Source organism: Chelonia mydas, chromosome 1, assembly GCF_015237465.2.
Source record: "Chelonia mydas isolate rCheMyd1 chromosome 1, rCheMyd1.pri.v2, whole genome shotgun sequence".
Classification (NCBI taxonomy): Eukaryota; Metazoa; Chordata; order Testudines; family Cheloniidae; genus Chelonia; species Chelonia mydas.
Genome location: NC_057849.1, coordinates 163,968,392 through 163,991,051, shown reverse-complemented (window position 1 = coordinate 163,991,051; position 22,660 = coordinate 163,968,392). Strand labels below are relative to the sequence as shown.

The 22,660-nt window shown below is 43.2% G+C and overlaps 1 protein-coding gene across 1 annotated transcript in view; it reads left to right on the top strand.

Moving 5' to 3' along the window:
• Positions 1–22,660, top strand: part of MAP3K7CL (MAP3K7 C-terminal like) — a 115,769-nt gene that overhangs the window by 92,244 nt on the left and 865 nt on the right. The gene's annotated exons all lie outside the window — the stretch shown is intronic.

Sequence of the window (22,660 nt, the reverse complement as noted above, 5' to 3'; positions counted from 1 at the left end):
AATTATCAGTAAATCAACAAAGCAGATAACAGACTATCTTGGTATGAGTGGCACTCTGGTTTTGGGAAGGCTCTTAATATTATAAAGGACATTGAGGTGTTTTAGCCTGAGCTGGGCCCAAACAACAAAATTCAACGATCTGACTCTGGTGTTTTGAGTTGAGCACTGTTCCAGTTTTAACTGCAAAAGAGCTCATGTAGATGATAGGTCTCTTTTTCCCCACTCTAAATAACTAAGAAAACATTCTCTCTGCTTGTTCTTCCAACAGTCATGTTGACTTTCCTATTAACTGTACTTGTCCATAGCCACATGACCTATAGTCTATCAGCTTTTAGCACAGTGACTCTGAAAAGTTAGGATTGTTCTGGAAATTGGGGTTAAAATAATAAGTAAACAGAGAAAAAATGTCAAAACCCTTAAAATGTATCTTTAAATTGATCTTGGAGTGTTAACTAAAGGATCAGCAGCAAAATACCTTGCAAGTAGTTTATAAATACTGGGCTTGATTCCCTTTTCCATAGAAAAAGGTAATGGAGGTGGCTGGGTGGAGGGGGAGGAAAATTCCATGAGTGGTTTCCTTGCCGAATTTCCTTCCAGTTCATCCAGTGAGGACAGGGTTTGTTTCTTTTGAATCCCAAAATAAGAAGTACGGACATCCCCAAGATCCATGTGGATCTTGGAGTGTCTGCTGAAGGCACAGGACCACCTGTGTGGAAGCTCTGTTTGTCTCCTGCACTGGCTGCAGGTGCCCTATCTCTGTTCCAGCTCCATGCAAGTGCTGTACTGCTTGGGCTTTCTGCACCCATGGCTGCCCAAATCCCCCACAACAGAGGGTTCCCTGGAACCAAAGGCTTATGCTAAGGAACTAATACAGTTTCAGGCTTTTTCAATTGAAACTTTAGAAGAAAGATTTGTAAAGGGATGTCAGGAAGGCCCAGGATCTCTCATAATAAATGCTGTTTAAGGACTTCATCCTCTAAGATACTAAACAGAAGGAAGAAGAGGAAGAGGGAAGAATCCTTTTGCAGAGGACACGCTGGTTATCTATCACTGCTTTCCTCTAGAGCACGAGCCAGCCAGATTAGGACATTCGGTGAGACACAGGATTTATACATTCTAATTACTAAACAAGGTAAGTGTGGAACATTTTTGGTATGAAAGTTGTCTCCCCATACTTACTAATTCCCAGGTCTCTTGACACCAGTCAAGACATGATGGAATATAACCTCATGCCGCATGGCAATCATATTAAAAATAACAATACTTAGGGTAACATTTTCAAAAGGGCCTAAGCAATTTAGAAGCCTAAATCCCATTTTCAAGTCTGACTTAGGCCTGGTTTGCACATAAAATTTAGCTATGTTGGCTATGAGTGTGGGGAAAAAATCACACCCCGAGCCACATAGATATGCTGGCAAACCCCCCAGCTTAGACACAACTATGATGACAAAAAAGTACTTCTGTCAGTTTAGTTATTGTTGTTTGGGAGTCAGTGTAATGCTGGCAAAACTGCTTCTGCTGGCGTACACTGCAACTACACTAGGGGGCTCTCTGCTGAGACAGCTATACTGGCCAAGGCTCCATAGCACAGACAAGCCCTTAGATATCTAAGGGCCTAAGTCCCATTGACTTGCAATGAGACTTGCAATAAGTGCTATGTCACTTTTGAAAATGGGACTTAGGCTTCTAAGCAGTTTAAGCACTTTTGAAAATTTCACTGTTGGTTCTCACATAGTGCTTTTTATCCCTAGATCTCAATGCACTTTACAAAGGAAGGTATGTATCATTATCCCCATTTACAGATGGGAAACTGAGGTATAAAGCGGTGATGTGGCCTGCCCAAGCACACACAGCAGGTCAGCGGCAGAGGCATGAATAGAATATAGGTCTCCTGGCACCCCAACCAGTGCCCATCCACTTGATTCCCTGCATACTATTTCTCTTTTTATTATAGGTGAGATTAGTAACACCACATGTTATTAAGGTTGCCTGACAATTCCGATTATAAGACCCTTTCTCAGTTGCTTATAACTTTGTCAAACTTGAACTTTTGGGGGTAAAATTTTCCATCCTGGTTGTCTGCCTCAAGCTGAATTTATTAGGATACATTCTGTTAAATCTGTTCTGCAGTTTCTCAGAGTGAGGCTACAGAAAAATATATATTGTTTGGCAATGTTAAAAAAAAAGCTATAGCAACCTTTTCTTTGAGAAGCTGTAGCACTCCTAGTTTGGAGTAGGGACTTGAAATTTGGCAGTGATGTGGACTATGTGTCAGGGATGTGCTTTTTGCCATCCTCATGAAAATCTGACCAACTTTGGCCAAGTTACAAGCCTTTGAAAAATCTCACTTGACACATACTAAGTAAAGACTTCTTAGAGTTTAGCAGCTAAAATCTCTGAAGATTCCATCCTCACTGAGCATGCACCATTGCCTCGCAGCTCCTGCATGTGATGTGCTATTCCCATACAGCAGTTGAACATGCTCCATCCCCTCATAGCTCCTACACGTGACTGGCCTGCATGTGTGCCATCCCTCTCAGAGTGACTGAGCACGCTGCATTCCTGGGTTAGAGTGGCAAAGCTGGCTCTTCCCATAATTTGCAGCTCCCAGCTGCTCACAGCCAGGTGCTGGAACTGGGAGCAGGGAGCCTCCATCTTCTGGGCTCTCAGTGCCTCCCTGATGGCACACAAGCAGTGTGGAGGAGGAAGCCATCCAATTCCAATGCAAAGGGCACAAGAGCCATATTGAGGGGAGAGAAAGAAGTAGGTTGGGACAGGAAGTCCGGTGAGACAAGGACTTTGGTAGGGGGCAGGAAAAGAGAAACTGACTGGAAGTTGTGGGGAGACAGACTGGGACTGATTGGACAAGGAGACTGGGACTGAGATCTGAGGTGGGGAAAGGAGAGCCTGTGACTGAGTGGACAAGGAGACTGGGAGTTGGGGAAGGGGAAGGAGGTTGATACTGGTTCAGCAAGGAGACTGGGAGCCGGTGAGGGGAAATGGGAGCCAGTTTGTAAGGGGAGGAGGGGAAGACAACATTTAAATTGGACAAGGAGCTGGAAGAAGAAGGGGAGATTGGGACTGGAAACCAGTGGCAAGGAAATAGGCCTCGCGGGAGAGACGAGATGGATCTAATGAGGAGCTGGGATGAAAGGGGAGAATTGTGAATGGCTGGAAAAAGAGACTGCAACAGGGAGCTGGGGATGGACAGGGCAGGAAATAGGAGCATGAGCATGGGCGCAGGCTTGGGGAGGCTACTCCGCAGCTGACCCATCCCTTCTGCCCCAGGCCCCACTCCTCCCCTCCCACCCTCCTTCCCCCATCAGAGCTCAGAGACCCCCACCCCACCAGTCCCAGGCTGCCTTAGCACCCATCCCCCAACCCCAGAGCGCCAGGTGGGCAGGCAGCACGAGCACCGGCTCCGACCTCCCAGAGTCCCTGGCTGCAGGTCAGCCCCCAGTAGCCCCAGGTGCCGGATCCTTCCCAAAAGGGCAGGGGGCGGGGAATGCCTGAGGTGAAAGAAGACCTCTCGCAGAAGCAGCTCTCCCCAACCCAGCTCTGGCTGGTGGAGGGGAGTGGGAGCCTCAGAGCCGCAGCTGGGCGGGCAGCTGTAGGAGCCACGGCAGACCCTCTACCTGCCCTGGGCGGTGGGCCCAAGCAGCCCCCAGCCTGTGTCCCCACCTCTCAGGCTCCCCGCCCAGCTGCAGCAGGAGGAGGGTCTGCAACTCCGTGGCTCCTCTGAGCTGCCCACACGGCTCTTACCATGGCTGGGCTGTGGCTCTGAGCCCCTCCCCCTGGCCAGAGCCAGAGCCAGGTCGGGGAGAGCTGCACAGGCAGCTGTGGGGAGCTGGCATGGAGTCGCAGACCCTCCTCCTGCCCCAGGTGGCCGGGGAGCCCGGGGGCAGGGACATGGGCCAGAGGCTGCTCTCAGCTGCCCCGCACCATGGGCAGGTGGAGGGTCCACCGCAGCTCCCCACAGCTGCCTGGGCTCCACGCTGGCCCAGCCGGAGGTGGGGCCGCTTGGGGAAGAGGAGGGGAAGGGGGCAGGATCCGCCCTGGTGAAAAGTGGTTGGGCCAGGCTCTGGTTCTGGCGCCACTGGCCTGGGGCCCCGGCCACATGGGAAGGAAGAGCCACACCCACAGAAGAGTGCGGTGGGAAGCAGGAGGGAGGTTGGGGGTGCATTGTGGGTGAGGACATGCTGGCAGTTTGTGTAGGCTTAGCCTTCCCCTGCCTTTGATATCCACCACCCATGAGCATGAGGGGAGACAACAGGAAGCTGGAGAGAGGGTAGAGACAGATCAGATGAGGACCTGGGAGGGGAAAACTGACTGGGGGCATGGAGCGGGGACGACAGGGACTGGCTGAGCAAGGAGACTGGTAGTGGGGAGAGACGGGGCCTCAGACGGGGAGCCTGGAAGGGTTGACAAGGGCTGATTGGGCACGTAAACTAGGACTGTGTTGAGTAAAAATAGTATACCATCATGTAATTAAAAATAGTATCATAATGCAAATGCACAAGGGAATTGAATTAAGGCTGCACTAACCTTTGAGTGCTTGACGATGAAATCTTAATGTGATCTCAAGTAGGTTTCTTTGTGTGTGTTTGTTTCTAACTATGAATAGAAATTACCATGAAAACCGAAATATGGCCCTGATCCTATCTGGTGCAGAGTGATCTCAACTCCCAGTGACTTTAATAGGAGATAGGAACAACTGACCTAAATTCTTTATCTGTGAACAGATAGTTTTTTACCCATGTACAGACAAATTTTGAAAATATTGAAATAATCAACACTTAGTCCATCAAATCGCTAATAGAAATTCTTATGATATGAAATTGTTCTTTTTAAAAGCAAATAAATAAACAAACACAAAAACCTGCCTTTAAACCTCAGAAGAACATGCGGAACTTTCCCCTGACTTGCTTTATCGTCCCCTCACTAGTCATTGAATGCTGACCAAAACTGAACTATTTTTAGCTTTAAAAGAATGTTCTTTATTCAGGAGTATTAAAACACATGCTAAGGAAAGAGAAGCAATTTAAGTGGAGTGGTTTTATAAATACACTAGATATGCAGTGAGCTTAGACCTACAGTGATATGTGCAGCTGAACAAACAAAATGCCTATTTTAATATGATCTTAAGCATTTGGAGCTTTTTGTCTAATGACATGCTTTCCTATTTAAAGAATAGGTATTACTTAATATATGTCTGAAGTAAGAAAAGGTTTAATGAAATTTTTAAGTCTTAAAATAGTGCTCAAGTACAGCTGCAACTGTGAGACACTTTTTTAAAATTTATTTATTTAATGGAAGCTTCCAGTAAATACCACATTAATTGAAGTAGCAAAGCCAACCAAAGGGAAGGGAGAAAAGAAGAGAGAAACACTCTCTGTACTATGTAAGCATTGTGGCTATGATTCATTGAAGTAGAATTTTCAAAAGCACCTAGCGATTTTGGGTGCCAAGCTTGAGGGAGCTTAATGGGGCCTGATAATCGAGGCTGGGTGCTCAACACTTTATAAAGTTAGTACAAATTAGTACTCAGTAGGGTTGCCAACTTTCTGATTGCAGAAAACGGAACATCCTGAAGGCCCCGCCCCTGCCCCACCTCTTCTCTGAGACCCCACCCCTGATCACTCCATCACTTGCTTATTTTCACTGGGCTGGGGCAGGGGGTTGGGGTGCGGGAAGGGGTGAGGGCTCCGGCTGGGGGTGCGGACTCTGAGGTGGGGCCAAGGATGAGGGTTTTGGAGTGCAGGAGGGGGCTCTGGGCTGGGGCAGGGGGCTGAGGTGTGGAAGGGGGCTCTGGGCTGGGAGTGCAGTTTCCGGGCTGGGGCCAGAAATGAGGGGTTCAGGATTTGGGAGGAAGCTCTGGGCTGGGGCAGGCGGTTGGGATGGGGGGGTGAGAGCTCCAGCTGGGTTTGCGGGCTCTGGGCTGGGGCTGGGGATGAGGGGTTTGGGGTACAGGAGGGGGCACTGGGCTGGGGTGTGGGGTTGAGGGCTTCAGAGTGTGGGAAGGAGCTCTGGGCTTGGGCAGGGGGTTTGAGAGTGGGAGGGAGTTTGGGTGCTGGAGGGAACTCCGGGCTGGGAGCCGAGGGGTTCAGAGTGAGGCTCAGGACTGGGGCAGGGAGTTTGGATGTGGGAGGGAGCTCAGGGCAGGGGTAAGGGGTTGGGGTAAGGGGGGGGCGGGCTCTGGGGGGTGCTTACTTCAGGCAGCTCCCAGGAAGCGGCGACATGTCCCTCTGTCTCCTCGGTGCAGGGACAGACAGGGCCAGGGGGCTCTGCCAGTTCCTGGCCAATAGGAGCTGCAGAGCCAATGGTCAGGGAGGCACCTGCACCACGGGCAGAGGCAGCATGCAGAGCCCCCCGGCCACACCTGTGCCTAGAAGGAAGAAGGACATACCAGCCGCTTCTCAGAGCCGTGGGGAGCCAGCCGCTGCAGCTAACCGGACTTTTAGCAGCCCGTCAGCTGTGCTGACTGGAGCTGCCAGGGTCCCTTTTCGACCAGAACGCCCAGTCAAAAACCGGACGCCTGGCAACCCTAGTACTCAGTTTTGAAAACGTAGGCCTTAGAATTTATATTGAAGTAGGCCCCAAAGACCCCGGTGTTGCTCCACTGGTCTAAGTGTTGTACAAACACATAGTCATAGACCTTTCGCTGAAGAACTTGGAACCTTGAAATACAAAAACCAGACAAAGTCTGGGGAAAGGGATGAAACAAAGGGATCAGGGAGATTATGCACACAGCTTGTATATCCATTTCTTTTTCTACTTCTTAAGAAGGCAAGGGGGTGGTTGAGAGGTAATGGCAGCAGAAGTGAATATACAGGAGCAAGGGAGTGGTGGAAAAGGAAGGAGGGGAATGGAGGGAAGTGGGATGGCGATAAGGGGAGACAAGAAGAGGAGGGAGGAAATGAAGGATGGAAAAGTGAGGCTGCCAGCAGAAGAATTGTAAATGACAGAGGTGGGAGGAGACTAAGGCAACAAACCAGTCAGCAGACAGAAAACGTCCAGAGTTCAAACTGTAAAAAGTAGTCTGCTGCTGACCCTGCCATCCAGCAATATCCTCTGGATGAGCTTGCGGCTGCCCTGCTGCTGCTCAGGCAGTCCTTGTTCTTCCCAAAGGCTGGCTTCACTCAAGAGGAGGTCCTGCTTTGTGTTGTCCCTCCCTTGTGGCTGAAGGGCAGGGAAGTGCTTTACTGACCTGGAGTGGGTGGGTGTCTTTAGAGGAATTTCCCCTCACTGGAATCTAGGTCCAGGAGAGCAGGGAACTCTGTTTGTCTTCCCTGCCCCAGAGCGGCTGCTCTCAGCTGTTGCTAAGGAAAGTTACTGGTGTTCATAGGGTCTGGCTTACACCCAGTGATGAGCTGGAGCCGGTTCGCACCGGTTTGCTAGAACCGGTTGTTAAATTTAGAAGCCCTTTTAGAACCGGTTGTTCCGCGAGGGACAACCAGTTCTAAAAGGGCTTCTAAATTTAACTGGCTAAAAGTGGCGCCTTAGGCGCCGACTCCATGGGCGTTCCAGCCCTGGAGCACCCAAGGGGAAAATTTGGTGGGTGCAGAGCACCCACCGGCAGCTCCCCACCCCCGGCCCCAGCTCACCTCACCTCCTCTCTGCCTCCGCCTCCTCCCCTGAATGCGCTGCCCCGCTCTGCTTCTCCGCCCCCCCAGGCTTCCCGCGAATCTGCTGTCCGCGCGGGAAGCCGGGGCAGGCTGAGATGCAAGCGGTAGCTTTCCGCTCAGGCCCAGGGAGGCAGAGCAGAGGTGAGCTCGGGGGTGGGGTGGGGGGCAAGGAGGGCTGCCCGCACCACAGCAGGTAACCCGGTTGGGGGGAGCGCGCAGGGGAACCGCTCCCCACCCCAGCTCACCTCCGCCTCCCTGGGCCTGCACCCACCAATTTTTCCTGTGGGTACTCCAGCCCCAGAGCACCCAGGGAGTCGGCGCCTAAGGCACCACTTTTGATGTGATCAGTGGGGGAGCAGCCGCTCCCCCATCCCTAGGAGCCAGAGGGACCTGCCGGATGCTTCCTGGGAGCTGCCCCAGGTAAGAACCGCCGGGACTCCCCACCTCGCCCCCCAGCAGGTGCCTCTGCTTCTTTGGGGTGGGATGGGCACCCACTACGGTGGCCCACGAGACCCTCCTGCCTGGTTCTGGGGGCAGTCAGGGGACAGGGAAGGGGGGTGGATGGGGCAGGGGTCCGGGGGGGGCATCAAGGAACACAGGGGGGTTGGATGGGGCAGGAGTCCCAGGGGGCTGGGATGGGCAATGACCCCCTCATGGGGTAAGGAGGGAACCCGTTGTTAAGATTTTGGCAGCTCATCACTGCTTACACCCCAGAGGTCCTGCTCTGTTTCCTTTATTCCATGTGGTTCGGGAGAGGTAGCGAGGGCACCGGGGTGCAGTCTTCTAGCTAGTCACAGAAGGAAGTGAGCACAGCTTGTCATCATGGCTTTTGAGCATCAACAAAATGAGGAGTCCAAAAGAAACCCAAGTCTACAAACCAACCTAACATTCTGAGGGATCAACAGTGGGAGGTTCTAGAGCAGGCAAATTCTTTGACGTGCTTCTCTCTTCTTGCTGGTATTGCCTTTCTTGCCTTAGGTTTAGCTTCAGCCAATTGTTTTTCATGCAGGTGCTGATCTTAGCTAGGCAAGAAGAAAGCTGTTAGATGGTGCTATTTACATTCAGTGTAGAGGAGTTGCAGAACTGGGTATTATCTGTATATTATCTGTATATGGTTGGCATTTCAGTCTGTGTTGTCTCACTAACTCTCCTGATGGTTTCATGTAGATGTTGAATGAGGAAAGAGGATTGAGATTTGTAGGATTCTGCTGGTGAAGATTTAAGAGATAGAACAGTTGCCCATAGCATCCTCTGGGTTTGGTCTGGACATGAGACATTTCAGGGTGTTTCTGTTCACCCTGCAGCTTCTCAGAGGCAGGATGGGAGTATTTGGTGAACAGCAGTATCAAATGCCAGAGATAGGTCCAAAGGAATGCATAAGTATTTACTTAGTCTGTAGACAGTAGGGAGATCATCCACCAATGCAACAACTGCTGTCCTTGTACTGCTCCCTGGCCAGAAGTCTGACAGATAGGACTCCAGGACTCTGGCAGCTAACGGTTAGTGGTTAGAGACTGTTTTGTGCTTGTTTGGAAGGACTTGGATATTATTGAGTATTTCCTATCTAACAATTCTTACACATATAATATGGCCCAATCCTTCAAACAAGTCATTTTTAGTCATTCATAGGTCCCCACTGACTTTCAGGTGTGGGCCCTTACCTTAGACAGAAGATAGTTTACACTTTACAAGATTTTGGGAAGAACTTATATAAAAAAAACAACTAAATATTAATTCCCTGTGACAATCCTTGTGGGCTCCAGTGAGGAACCCTCTTGGGCCAGTTCTAACAGGATAGGGAGGGTGTATGGGGGGTGGGTAAATAATTTCTGTTGTCATAGAAGAATTGTTCAGTCGTGTGGAGCCATTATAGTAACTCCCAAACACACACACAGCCCTCCCACCATGTAGGGTATGTGGCCAGGGCCCCTCTGTTTCTGGTTGATCACAGCTTCTGAAATAATTCCTGAGGTCTATTGGAAGTCTGTGCCCCCCGCACTTTGGTCTTTCCCTCAGATCAGTTCAGCTGGCCTGGATAATCTAGCCAGTTTACTATTAGTTAGCACATAGTTTACTGGCTCCATCTGACTTTTTCCTGATGCTGTTGCTCATTTTTATTGGCATTATATTAAATATTCTGTGGATTTATTTCCAATTTTATCTGTCTTTATGCTTAATTGTTTCTTGAAGGTTTGTGTTTGTTTCATCTGTTCATGTAATTGCTGTATGAACTGGTGGTCCATTTTGGAAAATGCAGATACATTAAAATGCAGTATTGCTTATAAAATCTCTTATGATGGAATCACTGAGAAATCAAGAGCAATTTGATCTAACTGTGGCTATTTTGCTCTTTTCACTGTTTTCTTAATTAATTGAACCATTTAATCTGACTTTTTGTAGTAGCGCTTCAACATTCAACTTGGTTTCCAGATTTCTTTTTGGTCTATTGATTTTTCTGATTTATTCCATTAAAGGCCAGATTTCCTCCTTCACTGTAATATTTGCCCCAAGGTCTTGACTGCCTATACATAGTTATCTCATTTCAGATAAATCTCAGTTCCCTAATGTCTATAGTCTGTTATACTTGCTCATCTAAGGACAACCTTGTAGTCAATAGGTCTGTAGTACTATCCTGGATTCGATAAAGTAAATAGTTTTATATTGTTTTTGAGGGCTGTATATTTTTGTTTGAAATATTATGTACAGCATGTGAGTAGGCTCAATTTGATCCAGCCCAATTCTAAAATTGGTAACTGACTGTTGTAGATGGTTTTTGCACAGTGAATTACACCATCAGTTAAAGATTTGAGTTCTAGAAAGTATGCACATTGGTAAAAATAGAATCCTTGTATCTGCTGTATTTATACTGACTAGATATGTGTGGGGTAAGCTCTGGATCTAGAAAAAAAGTGCTACTCTGCTGACAGCTGATGAAAAGAGGAACTTCTGGATATGGGTGAGTACTGTTTTGATATCTATTGTACCTCAGAAACTTCTGCAATAAACGCCTTTTATTAAGGAAATCCAACTAAGTGCTTTGTGACACTTCAATACATAACAGGCTCTTTGATTAGGCTTTATGCTGTCAGATTGTAATAATACTTTATTAGTTAGCTGAATTTTTGTGTGCTCTCAAATGACATAATTTGTATCTCTTCTCCTGTGTGAATGAAAAGCACTTCTAAGAGTCCCGTATAAGCTAATAAGAGTAATACAACAATACCTTTTGTTGTTATTGTATCTTTCAGAGAACAGCTTCCTTAGATCAATGGTTAGAGCACTCTTCTGAGATGTGGGAGACCCTTGTTCAAATCCTTTCTCTCACCTGTGGCAGAGAAGGGGAGAACTGAACCTGGGTCTCCCACATCCAGGCAAGTGCGCTAATCACTGGGCTAAAAGTTTTAAGGTGGGTAGCAACAGCACCAACACTTCCTCATCTGGCTGTTTTCCATGGAGTGAGGCAGCCACCTAAGCCATTCTCGCAAGAAATGTCTTAGGGTACGTCTACACTACAAAATTATGTTCACCTAAATTACGTCGACATACAGTCATTGCAGTAATTCAATCGCTTTTGCATGTCCATGCTATGCTCCTTTTATTGGTGGTGTGCACCAATTGCACCAATTTAATTGTCAGAGTGGGGCATTTGGGACGGCTTTGGGAAGCCACCAACAGTTGATGAAAGCAATACAGCGTCTACACTGACACTGCGTCGACCTAGCTACGTCGACCTAAATACTAGCCCTGGTGACTTAATGCAGTTTACATCGACCTAATTCTGTAAGTGTCTACACTAAAATGTCACTCCTATTGACGTAACTATGCCGACTTAATAACTCCACCTCCGCGAGAGGCATAGCGCTTAGGTGGACATAGTTAGGTCGATACACTGTCAGTGTAGACACTGCATTGCTTACAGCGACAATGGCTGGCTTTCAGAAGCTGTCCCACAATACCCCATATTGACAGTTAAATTGGTGAAAGTGCTCCTGGTGAGGACGCACACTGCCGACACAAGGAGTGTAGCGTGGACGTGCAAAAGCGATTGGCTTTCTCCAGTGGCTGTATGTTGATGTAACTTAGGTCGACATAATTTTGTAGTATAGACATTGCTGAAGTGATTGTGGTGTCCAGGCAGTTGATGCTAGTGTGGGAGAGTTCCAGAGAGATTTTAGTGGATGGGTGGTGGTTGTTGAAGTTGTGAAGAAATCTATGAGGGAGTTTAAGCCGTCTGTCCAGAGGATGAAAATATCATTGATGTATCTCAGGTATATTATCGGTTTCATGGTATATTTGACCAGAAATTCTTCTTCAAGGTGGCCCAAGAAGAGGTTGGAATACTGGGAAGCCATCCCAATACCCATGGCTGTTCTCATGGTTTGGGGAAAGTGTTTGTTGCTGAATGTAAAATTGCTATGGGTGAGGATGAAATATTTGAGTTTAGTGATGTGTTTGGGGTGGATATCTGAGAGTTGTCCATTGTCTTATAAATATTTGAGGCAGGCAGATATACCATCTTTGTGAGGGATGTTGGTGAATAGGGAAGTGACATCCATTATGGCAAACATGGTGTTCTGAGGGAGGTTATTAATATTGCAGAGTCTGTGGAGGAAGTCAGTTGTGTCCTGGAGGAAGCTGGCCCTTTGTGTGGTGAGTGATTTGAGGATGGTTTTTATGAGTATTCCTTCAGTAAGAATGATGTGGCCAGATATGCTGGGACTGTCTGGGTCTTGTGTGGTGGGAGCGGCAGCACTGGTCTCTTCATAGCTTAATCCTCCAAATAAGTCACATTAAAGTTCTCCTCCCCATCCCGCCCTTCTGGGGTATCACAAGTCCTTTGAGGTAAATTGTCCCAGGCAGTCCACTGCTCACTGCCTGGTCTGTGCCACTCCCCCAATGGCTGGTAGTGGAACCTGGGCCCGCCCTCTACACCGAGTTCCCGTCCAGAGACCCTCAACCCAGCAGCTCTGGGCTTTTATTCTCCCAGCCCTTACTGCTCCTTCCCTGGACTGCTTCCCGCTCTGTCCTTGCAGGTTCCTGCTCTTCCCCCTTGTATCAGGGAGTGAAACTGCAGGTTTTCCTCCTCCAACCTGCCAACTTCCTCTCTTTGTAGATCCTGCCAAGCTCCTTCCCCTAACTGGATTTCATCTGTAATTAGACCCTAGCATGCCCTAGGTTTCCTCCAGGTGCAGCCTAAGGTTAATTGGCCTCATTTACCTCTTCAGGCATTTTGTGGAGTGGACACCCCACCACAGCCTTGTTAACATAGTCATCACAGTTGAGGACTATGATGGCGTGCTCTTTATCTGCTGGTTTGACCACTATCTGGCGGTTAGATTTCAGGGACTGTATGGCTGTCCTCCAGGTGGCGGAGAGATTCTGGTGAATGAGATGTTTGTTAAGGATTTTGCAGACAGACAATCTTTTTCCTGAAGTGATCAATGTAGTGATCAAAAGTGTGGTTTCGTCTGCTCTGTGGTATCCAGACAGATGATTCTTTTTTCTTATGATTGTTGGTGGGGATGTGGTAATTGTGAGTAGTGTTGTCACTGTTGTGAAAGGATTCTTTAAGGCAGAGATGGTGGAAGAATTTTTCTAGTTCTCCATGTTAGGATGGGATCAGGTTCTGTGGTGTGGCAGAATATCAGTCCCTTAGAGAATAAAGATAATTCAGTTCCAGTGAGAGGCAGTCTTGATAAACTGGTGATGATTGGGTGTCATGTAGCATCCATGTGGTGGATACTGGAGATGGTGTTCTGTGGGTCTTGGAGTAGTTGTAGTTGATTCCACTTTTTATTTTTGTGTTGGATCCCTGTCGTCGGTTTTTTTTATAGTTGTTTTGGATTTCTTGCATGATTTCCAGGTAACTTTCTTTGTTTTTTTCCTTCAATGTGTGAGAGCATGTGATGATTTCTTGTCCGAGATGGTCTCTTCTGGAGTATATGAGGTGCAGTAAGTGGGTCCTCAGTTTCTTTGAAGTCCATCTGCAATTGTTCAACATATTTGGAGTATACTGGAGGCACTTAAACTGCCTGACTCTATGTGGCTGGTTCGTGTTCATGGATTACTAAGCAGAGATAGGTGCCTAAATCTGGCTGTAGGGAGGCACCTATCTCCATGAGAGGGGAAGGGCTTAACACCTCTTCCCCCCAATCATCAGCATCTCCCATTGTCTAGCTTAAGCATCTCCCTGCCTAGCATGGCTTTTGCAAACCTCATTCTGAGTTGTTTGTCTATCCCCATTCATTGTTTAGGAACCTAGGTGCCTAACTCAGCCTTTGTGGATTGCAGTATTGTTTCTATGATTTTCTAGGTGCCTAAAAGTTAGGTGCCAGGATGCTTAAAGTTGCAATGCCTAAGTCCCTCCATGGATCCCACTCCTATTGTACACACTGTTTGACATCTTTACAATCATGTTACCTGATCATCAGCTCACACAGTTGTAAAGCTGTTAAACCGTGTCCATGGTAGGTGCTAAGTGGTGTTTCAAAGCATATTAGTTACCTTGACTTTTAAAAAACACATTTTTCATAATCTACACAAGGTTTAAGTGTCTATTTTTATGAAGACAAAAGTTAAAGAACAATGCATGCAAACAAAATTTAAGTTTTGATTAATTTGCCAGACTACTTGGGAATAGGGCACACAGGGCATTTGGAGTTTAACTCCTGTCATGAAGTTAATCAGAAACAACTCCATGTGTAGACAAGCCCTTAATACTGGATATGATTAAATTAAAATTGATGCTTTAACTTTTCAAAATTAAAAATTAGTGACTATCTTTGGTGTTAGGTTAGAAAGGGCATAGGCATCATTTCCACACTTAGGATGAAATTCATGTCACTGAATAAAACACAGATATAATAGTGGCACCCTACTCCTCTGTACCACTTGTTCAGATAGTTAAGACTACTGAATTCACATGGGGACAATAAGCTATTCCACAATATTAGTTGCTCTTTAAACACACTGTATCTTATTTCAGAATAATTTTCAGACATTCTTTGGCCGCTACCTAGATTCATTCTTGGTCCACCCCAATGTCATTCTTCACATCAGCCTCTGCAGAGCCTCCTGTGGTGCACAGAGGATGTGAAGGGCCCATAGGATAGCTGGCTTGCTTGCAGGTTTCTCTGTGGAGACCTAGCACAGGCCTTAAGTAATGAAAAAATTCTTTTCTGGCCCACTGGATTGTGAATTTAACCATAATTATTATTTTTTATTAAAGTAGAGTCAACAGGGCCCAAGCAGATCCCCTCTGTACATTGTGCTGTACCAGCACATTAAGGTTGAGTCCCTTCGTCAGAGTTCATAATTAAAATCATTGACTTTAATGGAGCTGTGTCAATTTACAACACCTGTGAAGTTGTTCCAGTTTGCACCAGCAAATAATGTAACCCAATATTTAGATTCTCTGCATAGATCCTGTTGGTCATTTCCCCTACTTTAGCTCACTGAATCTTATCTGTCCTCATCAGGAGATGGCAGTATAGCAATATACAAATCCTTACTCTTTATTTAGGTTAAAATATACATCTATGGAGTGTGATTATGAACATGAATGAAACATTGAAATTAAATGTCGTTTTCCATTTAGTATTTATAGATGTCTTAGTTTATTCAAAGAAAATATTTGACTTCATAAATGTGCTATTGCTTTTAACAAAAATGTTAGATTTAAGGTGAATTTCTCTGTTCTTAAATGTATTAATAGTGTAAAATCTAGTCTAGAGTTGAACTGCACCAACTGCACCACTCACAGTAACTGGACAAAGCTGATGTTTCAAAACCAGAAAGTACCTGGAAAATACAACTGACTCTCCAGTCAGCATTTTTTTGTGCTGCATCATTTCCACAGCAATTGGCAAATAATGAAAAACCACATGCAAGTCTTTTGTGTCCTTACAAAAATAAGTTTTAGCTGGTATGGTTTAACTAAATCAGAAGCTTCCTTTTCTTGTAAAAGAAATTCTATAAAAGTTTATCCTGGTTCAAAAGTTTTAATCGGATCTGGCAGCATTTCCCACTGCATGTAATAGTAAATCTCTCTGTCAAAATGGTAAAAACTTTCAGAGTAATAGAAACATTGTAAGCAGGACCACCATACATTTTATTTATAACCTTATTTGTTTGTGAGCACCATAAAAGTTGCTGCCAGTTTCTTGTCAGTGCAAACATAGGACCCAATCCAGTAAACACTCATATGCTTGACTTGAGTAGTCTCAACAGAGCTGCAGGCTTTAGGTCTGGGGCCAGAGCTGAATATAATTGATTGAAATTTCAAACTACATTTACATGAAAGTTTATAGTTTGGTTGATAAGGTGAATCAAATCTGAATGATTGTTGAATATCTCATGTATGTGGCTAGAAGGAAAAAATTAATTTCTCAAAGATAATTACTTAGAGCAGCCATAATGAAACTGATACATTTCAATAGTACTTTAAATAGGATTTTCCTCTGAAAACTCATTGCAGTTTTTTGGTTTGAAAGATCAGTGTTTTTTAAACTTTTCATATGACACATTTTGCTGTATCACTTTAGACTTCTTAGTCATACTGCGTTACTGATGAATCCACAAAGCAGTATTAAAATAACTTAAGATGGCACAATCCACTATATATTTTACAATATTTAAACATAGTGGGACACATTATTAAACAGGTTTTTAAGAGTTTGCTCATTCAGAGTTTACGTAGTCCCATTAAAATCAATTTAAATGGAACTAGTCATGTTCTTGAAGTTAGCAGCATGCTTTGCTGGATCAGGGCCACATACAAATACCATCTTACTCTTTCTGTTGGGGGCATTCAGCACAACACCCTATCGTTAGTTGTTATTTTAAATATATCAGATCATCTTTAACTTTTTAAGTTAATATTTAAATTCCTGCTAAGAATCCCATGTAGTCAACTGAATTGTTTGCTCATTTTCATTGTTGAATCTTCTCTTTCATGTATTACTTTGCTCCAGCAAACTTTTTCAAAGTTGTTCCTATGTTGTCCATTTTTTACGTATGCTTTACTATTTATTATGTTGGTCTCCACAGTAATTACTGTCTATTTGCATGTAATTTCTTATATGTTGTTAATATCTGGTTTACTGAGAATCCTGATTCACTAGTAAAAACATACATGTTGCAGTTTGTTGTGATTACTTGATCTAATATTGTATTACTTCTTTTTCAGTACAGTTCACTGTCAGACTTTAGTAGCTGTGCACTTTTTGCTTCTTTTTTACTTGTCTAAAAAGGACTTCTAATGTAATATATGGTCTCATCATGCCATATAATCCCTTGTAGAATATTGTCATGAATTACCCCATATGCTACAATATGTTCATGCACAAATTTTCTAAAGAGTTATGTGACAAGAGTTAACAGTGAATTTTGTTTTTCTTTGCAGTTATTATCAGCAGGAGAAAAAAACTTTTGTAGTGATAATCAGTTAGACAGTTGACAAGAAGGTGTTAGGATACTTAACATAGGGAAATAGATTCAATATGTGTAATGATCCAGCCACTCCCAGTCTCTATTCAAACCCAAGTTAATGGTATCTAGTTTGCATATTATCCTGCTGATAATAGCTCATCTTAATTAATTAGCCTCTTACAGTTTGTATGGCAACATCCACCTTCTCTGTATGTGTATATATCTATCTATCTTCTTACTATATGTTCCATTCTGTGCATCCGATGAAGTGGGCTGTAGCCCATGAAAGCTTATGCTCTAATAAATTTGTTAGTCTCTCTAAGGTGCCACAAGTACTCCTGTTCTTTTTACTTTGTATAGTTTGACATGTGATGTTGACAATTTGTATTTTAATAGTTATAAAGCTTTAACTTTTTGAATCTCCACATCGGCTGTCATTAAATAATTATTCTCACCCCGTATAATTTCTTGCAGCTGTAAAAATTTAAATTGATAAAAATAGAAAAAAGCTGAAAAATAAACATCAATATTATCTGTCAAAATTATAAAAAAATAAAAATCAAATTCTGCGAAGCCTGGGAGGCCCACCTCCCCACTAGCTGTTTTGTTTCCAGCCCTGCACACAACTTAGGTAGCCATACGCCTATTTTCCCTGGCTCAACAATCATAAGCAGAGCTAGGCACCTACCTGCAGCCTGGACTTAAGCATCCATCTCCATTACAGAGGCAGGGCTTGGAACACTTACCTGACCTCAGCCCCTGCCAAGTGTGCAGGCTTTTCTCTGGATCACCATCTAATGTGCCTGTCTATCTCCATTCATTGTATAGGGAGCCTAGGCACCCAGGTCTGGCTTTGTGGACTCAGTTTTGTTCCTGTGATTTTCTAGGTGCCTAAAAGTTGCCATGACACTTAATGTTCCAACGCCTAAATTCCTTTGTGAGTCACCCTCACAGTTGAGAATTTGATTGGGTTAATTAGTGCCTGGACCTGAGCAGCCTCATTTATGGGGCATTCAATTCTACATTTTGGAGAAGAGACAGATACAGAATTAATTTTTGCTGCACAAAGAAAACTAGGTACTTGTGGTTTGTGTTACTGGGTTAGAGCAACAAAGAGGGGGAAAATCAAGGACTCCCTCTTTTATAAAGTAAATGAGTAATCTCAGAAAAGGATTATAGATACTAAAAAAGGGAATAAAATAGAGTTAAGGTGAGGAATAATCCAGTTCTCTTTTTGGCAATTTACTTTGTGACCAATAGAGAAAAAGTAAGTTATAATAAGAACCACTGGTCGTTAAAATTGGAGCTATGCCAAAATATTTGAAAATAAGTCCTACTTATTTACATTGTTTATTTTGTGTTAGCTCTACAACAAAAGTAGACTGGATATCAGTTGATGGTAGCTTATCCACTACAAACAAAAAAGTTGGGTTTATTTTTATTGAAATGTTGATGTTATGCCACACGGCATAGAATCATATCTTGTTTTTTGTCATCAGGTCCACCAGAAGTGAAGTCTCCAAATGTAAAAGCAACTTGACTCTTTACCTGTTGCACTGATATATTTAAAATGATCTTCAAAATGAGCTGTGTGTGTAAATCTTGCAAATAGTTTGCTACCTAACACCTTTAAAATTAATCCTCTCCTCAGGCATTAGACTTCAAAGCAGCACAAGCTCAAAAAGCTAGTGTTGTATTTCTTAAGTGGGAGTCAAACAGTTCAGATGTGCTAGAATGTAGATTCATTTCCATGGTTTCTTTCAAAGTGCCATAAGTGTTTGTGCTCAAATGCCAGACAACTTTATTAGTCTCTTGCATCATTTGACGAATATTTTTGTTGTTCATATGTCTGTCTCAGCTGCATCTGACATCTGTAATGGTTATGATCAGAACACATTCCATTCCTTTTTCCTTTCTTCATGATGACTCAACAGCCTCCTCCTTTCTTGAGGGTATGACTACAATTCTTAAGGAATCATTTAAATCTATTTTATATGCTGTAAGGTTTTATTAATCTATCTCTGTGTGTATCTGAGAAACTATTCTTATACCGCTTTCATGGCCTTTTCCAAGGGCTTTTATTTTTCATTTTATATATATAAACCATATATATAAACTATAATTTTGACCGTTGAACTGGTTAGTTCATGTCAATAATAGACACTAATTGTTTTATAACATTTTTTTAAGTCTTGTCCAGCAAACACAATATTGTTTTTATTTATTTAACTGTTTCTTTTGGTTTTATAAATGTAAAGTATTTATCTTGTGATTAATACTACACTTTCTGAGTGTGAACAAAAGACTTTTATAACAAACCATAAAAAATACACGTAGTTATAGAGGCAAATGGTACCACACACGTCCCCATTGAAGGACAGCTACAGAGTAGAATTCTTTCTTTCTTTCTTTCTTTCTTTCATAAAGTATGTGACATAAGAGAGTCCACCTGAGATTTTTAAAAAAACTTCTTTTTAAGAGTTTATCACACTAAAAGACAAGGAACCAGATCCTCATCCTGTACATACTGGCATAGTGCCATTGACTTTAGTGGAACTATACAAATTTACAGAGGTTGAGAAACTGGCCCTTCAAAAATACAAAATATAGTAGTAGCTACTTGGTAGCAAGATTGAAAGGTAGAAAATGTAAACAAAGTGGGGTTTTTTTTCCAAGTCTTAAACATTTGTATATTTATATGCTGTCCATTAAATGAACTGGTGGTTGGGAATATTGGTAAACAGCATGCCTCACCAATAGATATTCCAATTTCAACTAGAGCTCCGGCAAGTTAAATATGTAGAATCTGACTGCTCTTACTTGCATCTTTTATACCACTGTAGCTTAAATGTTATTGGAATTACTCCAGATTTACACTGATGTAAGAAAGAAGAGACTCAGGTCTTTAGAGATTTTACTGTGGTTATTCTGAGCCTGGCTCCATGTAGGAACACACAGTTAGAATCTGGATCTGTTGTAACTTTCCTCTGGAGAATTTATTAACTAAATTTCTGTGGTTTGTTGTTCCTGTGTACAACAAAGGAAACAGGAGCAGGCAAAGATACGTTTTAAGCCACCTTTGCAACACCCTTCTTTTGGGCTGTGCCAGAAGCATAGCACAACTAAGATCAGTCAAAGGGCTGTAAATTGTGCTGAGTTGCAAAGGCCCTCTGTGAGCCATTACACCAGCACAGACTAAGCAGAGCACAGTGCAGTCCAGCCACATCTCCTCTCTCCCCAGCCTAGTCTGACACATCTGCTGCACTGGAGGCAGGGAATGGAGCTCTATATCAGTTGTCAGCTCTATATAAGTTGGAGAAACAAGGATATTGTGTGAGGGTCATGTAAACCCCTTCTATGCTTCTGGATTGACAAAAAGAACTGCATTACAAATCAGTAAATGGGTCATTAGTTTTTGTTTAGCTTTTTCATTTATTCTGAAAACTCTTAATGAGCATTAATTTCAGTTCATGCATTATTAAGCCTGTTGAAACCACAGCATTACTCATCTATAGGAAGGTCTGCTTCCCTATTTTCAGTTTAACTCCCAGATCTCCTTTTTGGTAGTTTCATTTCTCTTTTTTAGGAAAAAAAAATTTGACTATTATTTTTTTCCTTTCAAGCAGTGCCTAATTACAATAAAGACGGTATTAGGTTCTTCAGTGTGGTCATATATGAGAAACAGGGTATTACAACATATTTTAATTCTGTCTTGAGTTGTTTAGGAAGTCAGCATTGCTAAAGGTGATGCACTGAAAACAGTAGCCAGGAATCTCTTCCTAGTTCACATGGGGCAATATTTTGCATACCAAGTTTCAATCCAGAGTAAAAGTTCCTTTTGTTTTGATTTGCTTTTTCCCTCCACCCTCCCACTAAAAAGTCATAAGGGGAAAATCCATAAAACTTGTAACAGACCCTTATATTTTATGCCCTCTTTGTCTTATACTTCTGCAGTAGTTAAGTTTTCTCCTTGTCATTCTTAATTTGCAAATATGAACATTTCAGATTTTCAACCTGCTCCTGCAACAGAATTTTTCAAGTTAAACAGTTCCCCTAAAGCTACTTGCCTCATATCTGGATTTAAGCAAATTGAAAGTTATGACAACTACCAATATCCATGGAAGTAGGTGGGAACATGAGAACCATAATCATGCCATAAATGAAGAGCTGCTCTATAAATTGAGATTCTGAATAGGAAGCTGTTGCCACTAAAAGCATCAGTAACTCTCGGCCAAATTTCAAGCAAGAACACAATATTCTGGTGTCATTAAATTAACATTAGCAAATTGCTGTCCTTGTTTTCATCTTCTATTGGGGAAAGCTTTATGCCAGCTTAACCAGAAATGATGCATGTTATTTTGTAGAAAAACGTCGATGATTCCTATGAGATGCATTAGCCAACTAAAAAGATGGTATACTCTCATTTCACGTACACTCTTTTTAAAGAGCTTGAAAGCAGACACAGAGCTATCCACTGGAAGATAATGTAAATTATTCTCCATCAAAATTAAAAGTTTCAGAATTTTGTCCTCATAATCTTCATATGCATGCTAGTGAAACCGGGCAACCCCTCTTCATGATGTCTGATCCTGGTTAATCCTAAATGCAATTTAAAGGTTTTTGGGTATTTCTCATGTAAATAGGGTGACCAGATAGCAAGTGGGAAAAATCAGGACGGGGTGGGGAGTAATAGGCACCTATATAAGAAAAAACTCCGAATATCAGGACTGTCCCTATAAAATCGGGACATCTGGTCACCCTACATGTAAAGATATAGCTGCCTTTGATAACCATATAGCCCTTGATAAAATTGTACTTGATTAAAACAGAAGAGTTTTGCGATTATTAACACTTATGAAAATAGGTAATTATTATCCCTATGTTACAGATGGACAAACAGAGGTTAAGTTATTTAGCAAAGTCATGGGGACAGATTCATCCCTGATTTTAGTGCTTTTACACCAGGGATGAATTTGGCTGAGGAAGGAAAGCCAGGAACTGAGTCCAGAGCTCTGGGCTCCATGACCTGTGATTTAACCAGAAAACAATCCTTCTTCCTAATGGAAGTATTTTTTCTTAGCTTAAAGGCATCATAATTCCTTCTGAGAACAAATGCTTAAGAGCAAAAAATTAAAAATGAATTCTGAGAAATAGACAATATAACTATACACAAAATTCCACAGCCACAAACTAAGATCTAAATTTGTTGTTATTGTTGTTGATAAACGTCATTGAATTCTGTGTCTCCCACCCAATCATATATTTGACACCATCCTTGTTTTCTTTGTACTTTTTCAATACCCCCTTTGGTGATTTCATATCTTCCCTTGGTCTCTTATCTGCAGAGTTGCAGAAGTGCAGCAGTTGCTTAAATGGTCTTTTGTACAAGAGCAGCTTACAAGTATATACTTCTGCATATTGTAGGACATTGGAAGGGAAAATGTTGCTTGACCAAATTTTATTTTGTAGAACTAATATGGTAAAGAACGTTTCATATATTAATCTTACCTTGATTTTGTGTTGCAAAATTGTCAGTTACAAGAGATATGATTGCTGTTCAGAAATATTAACGCATGTTAATAGAAACACAGCAACACAGCAAACTG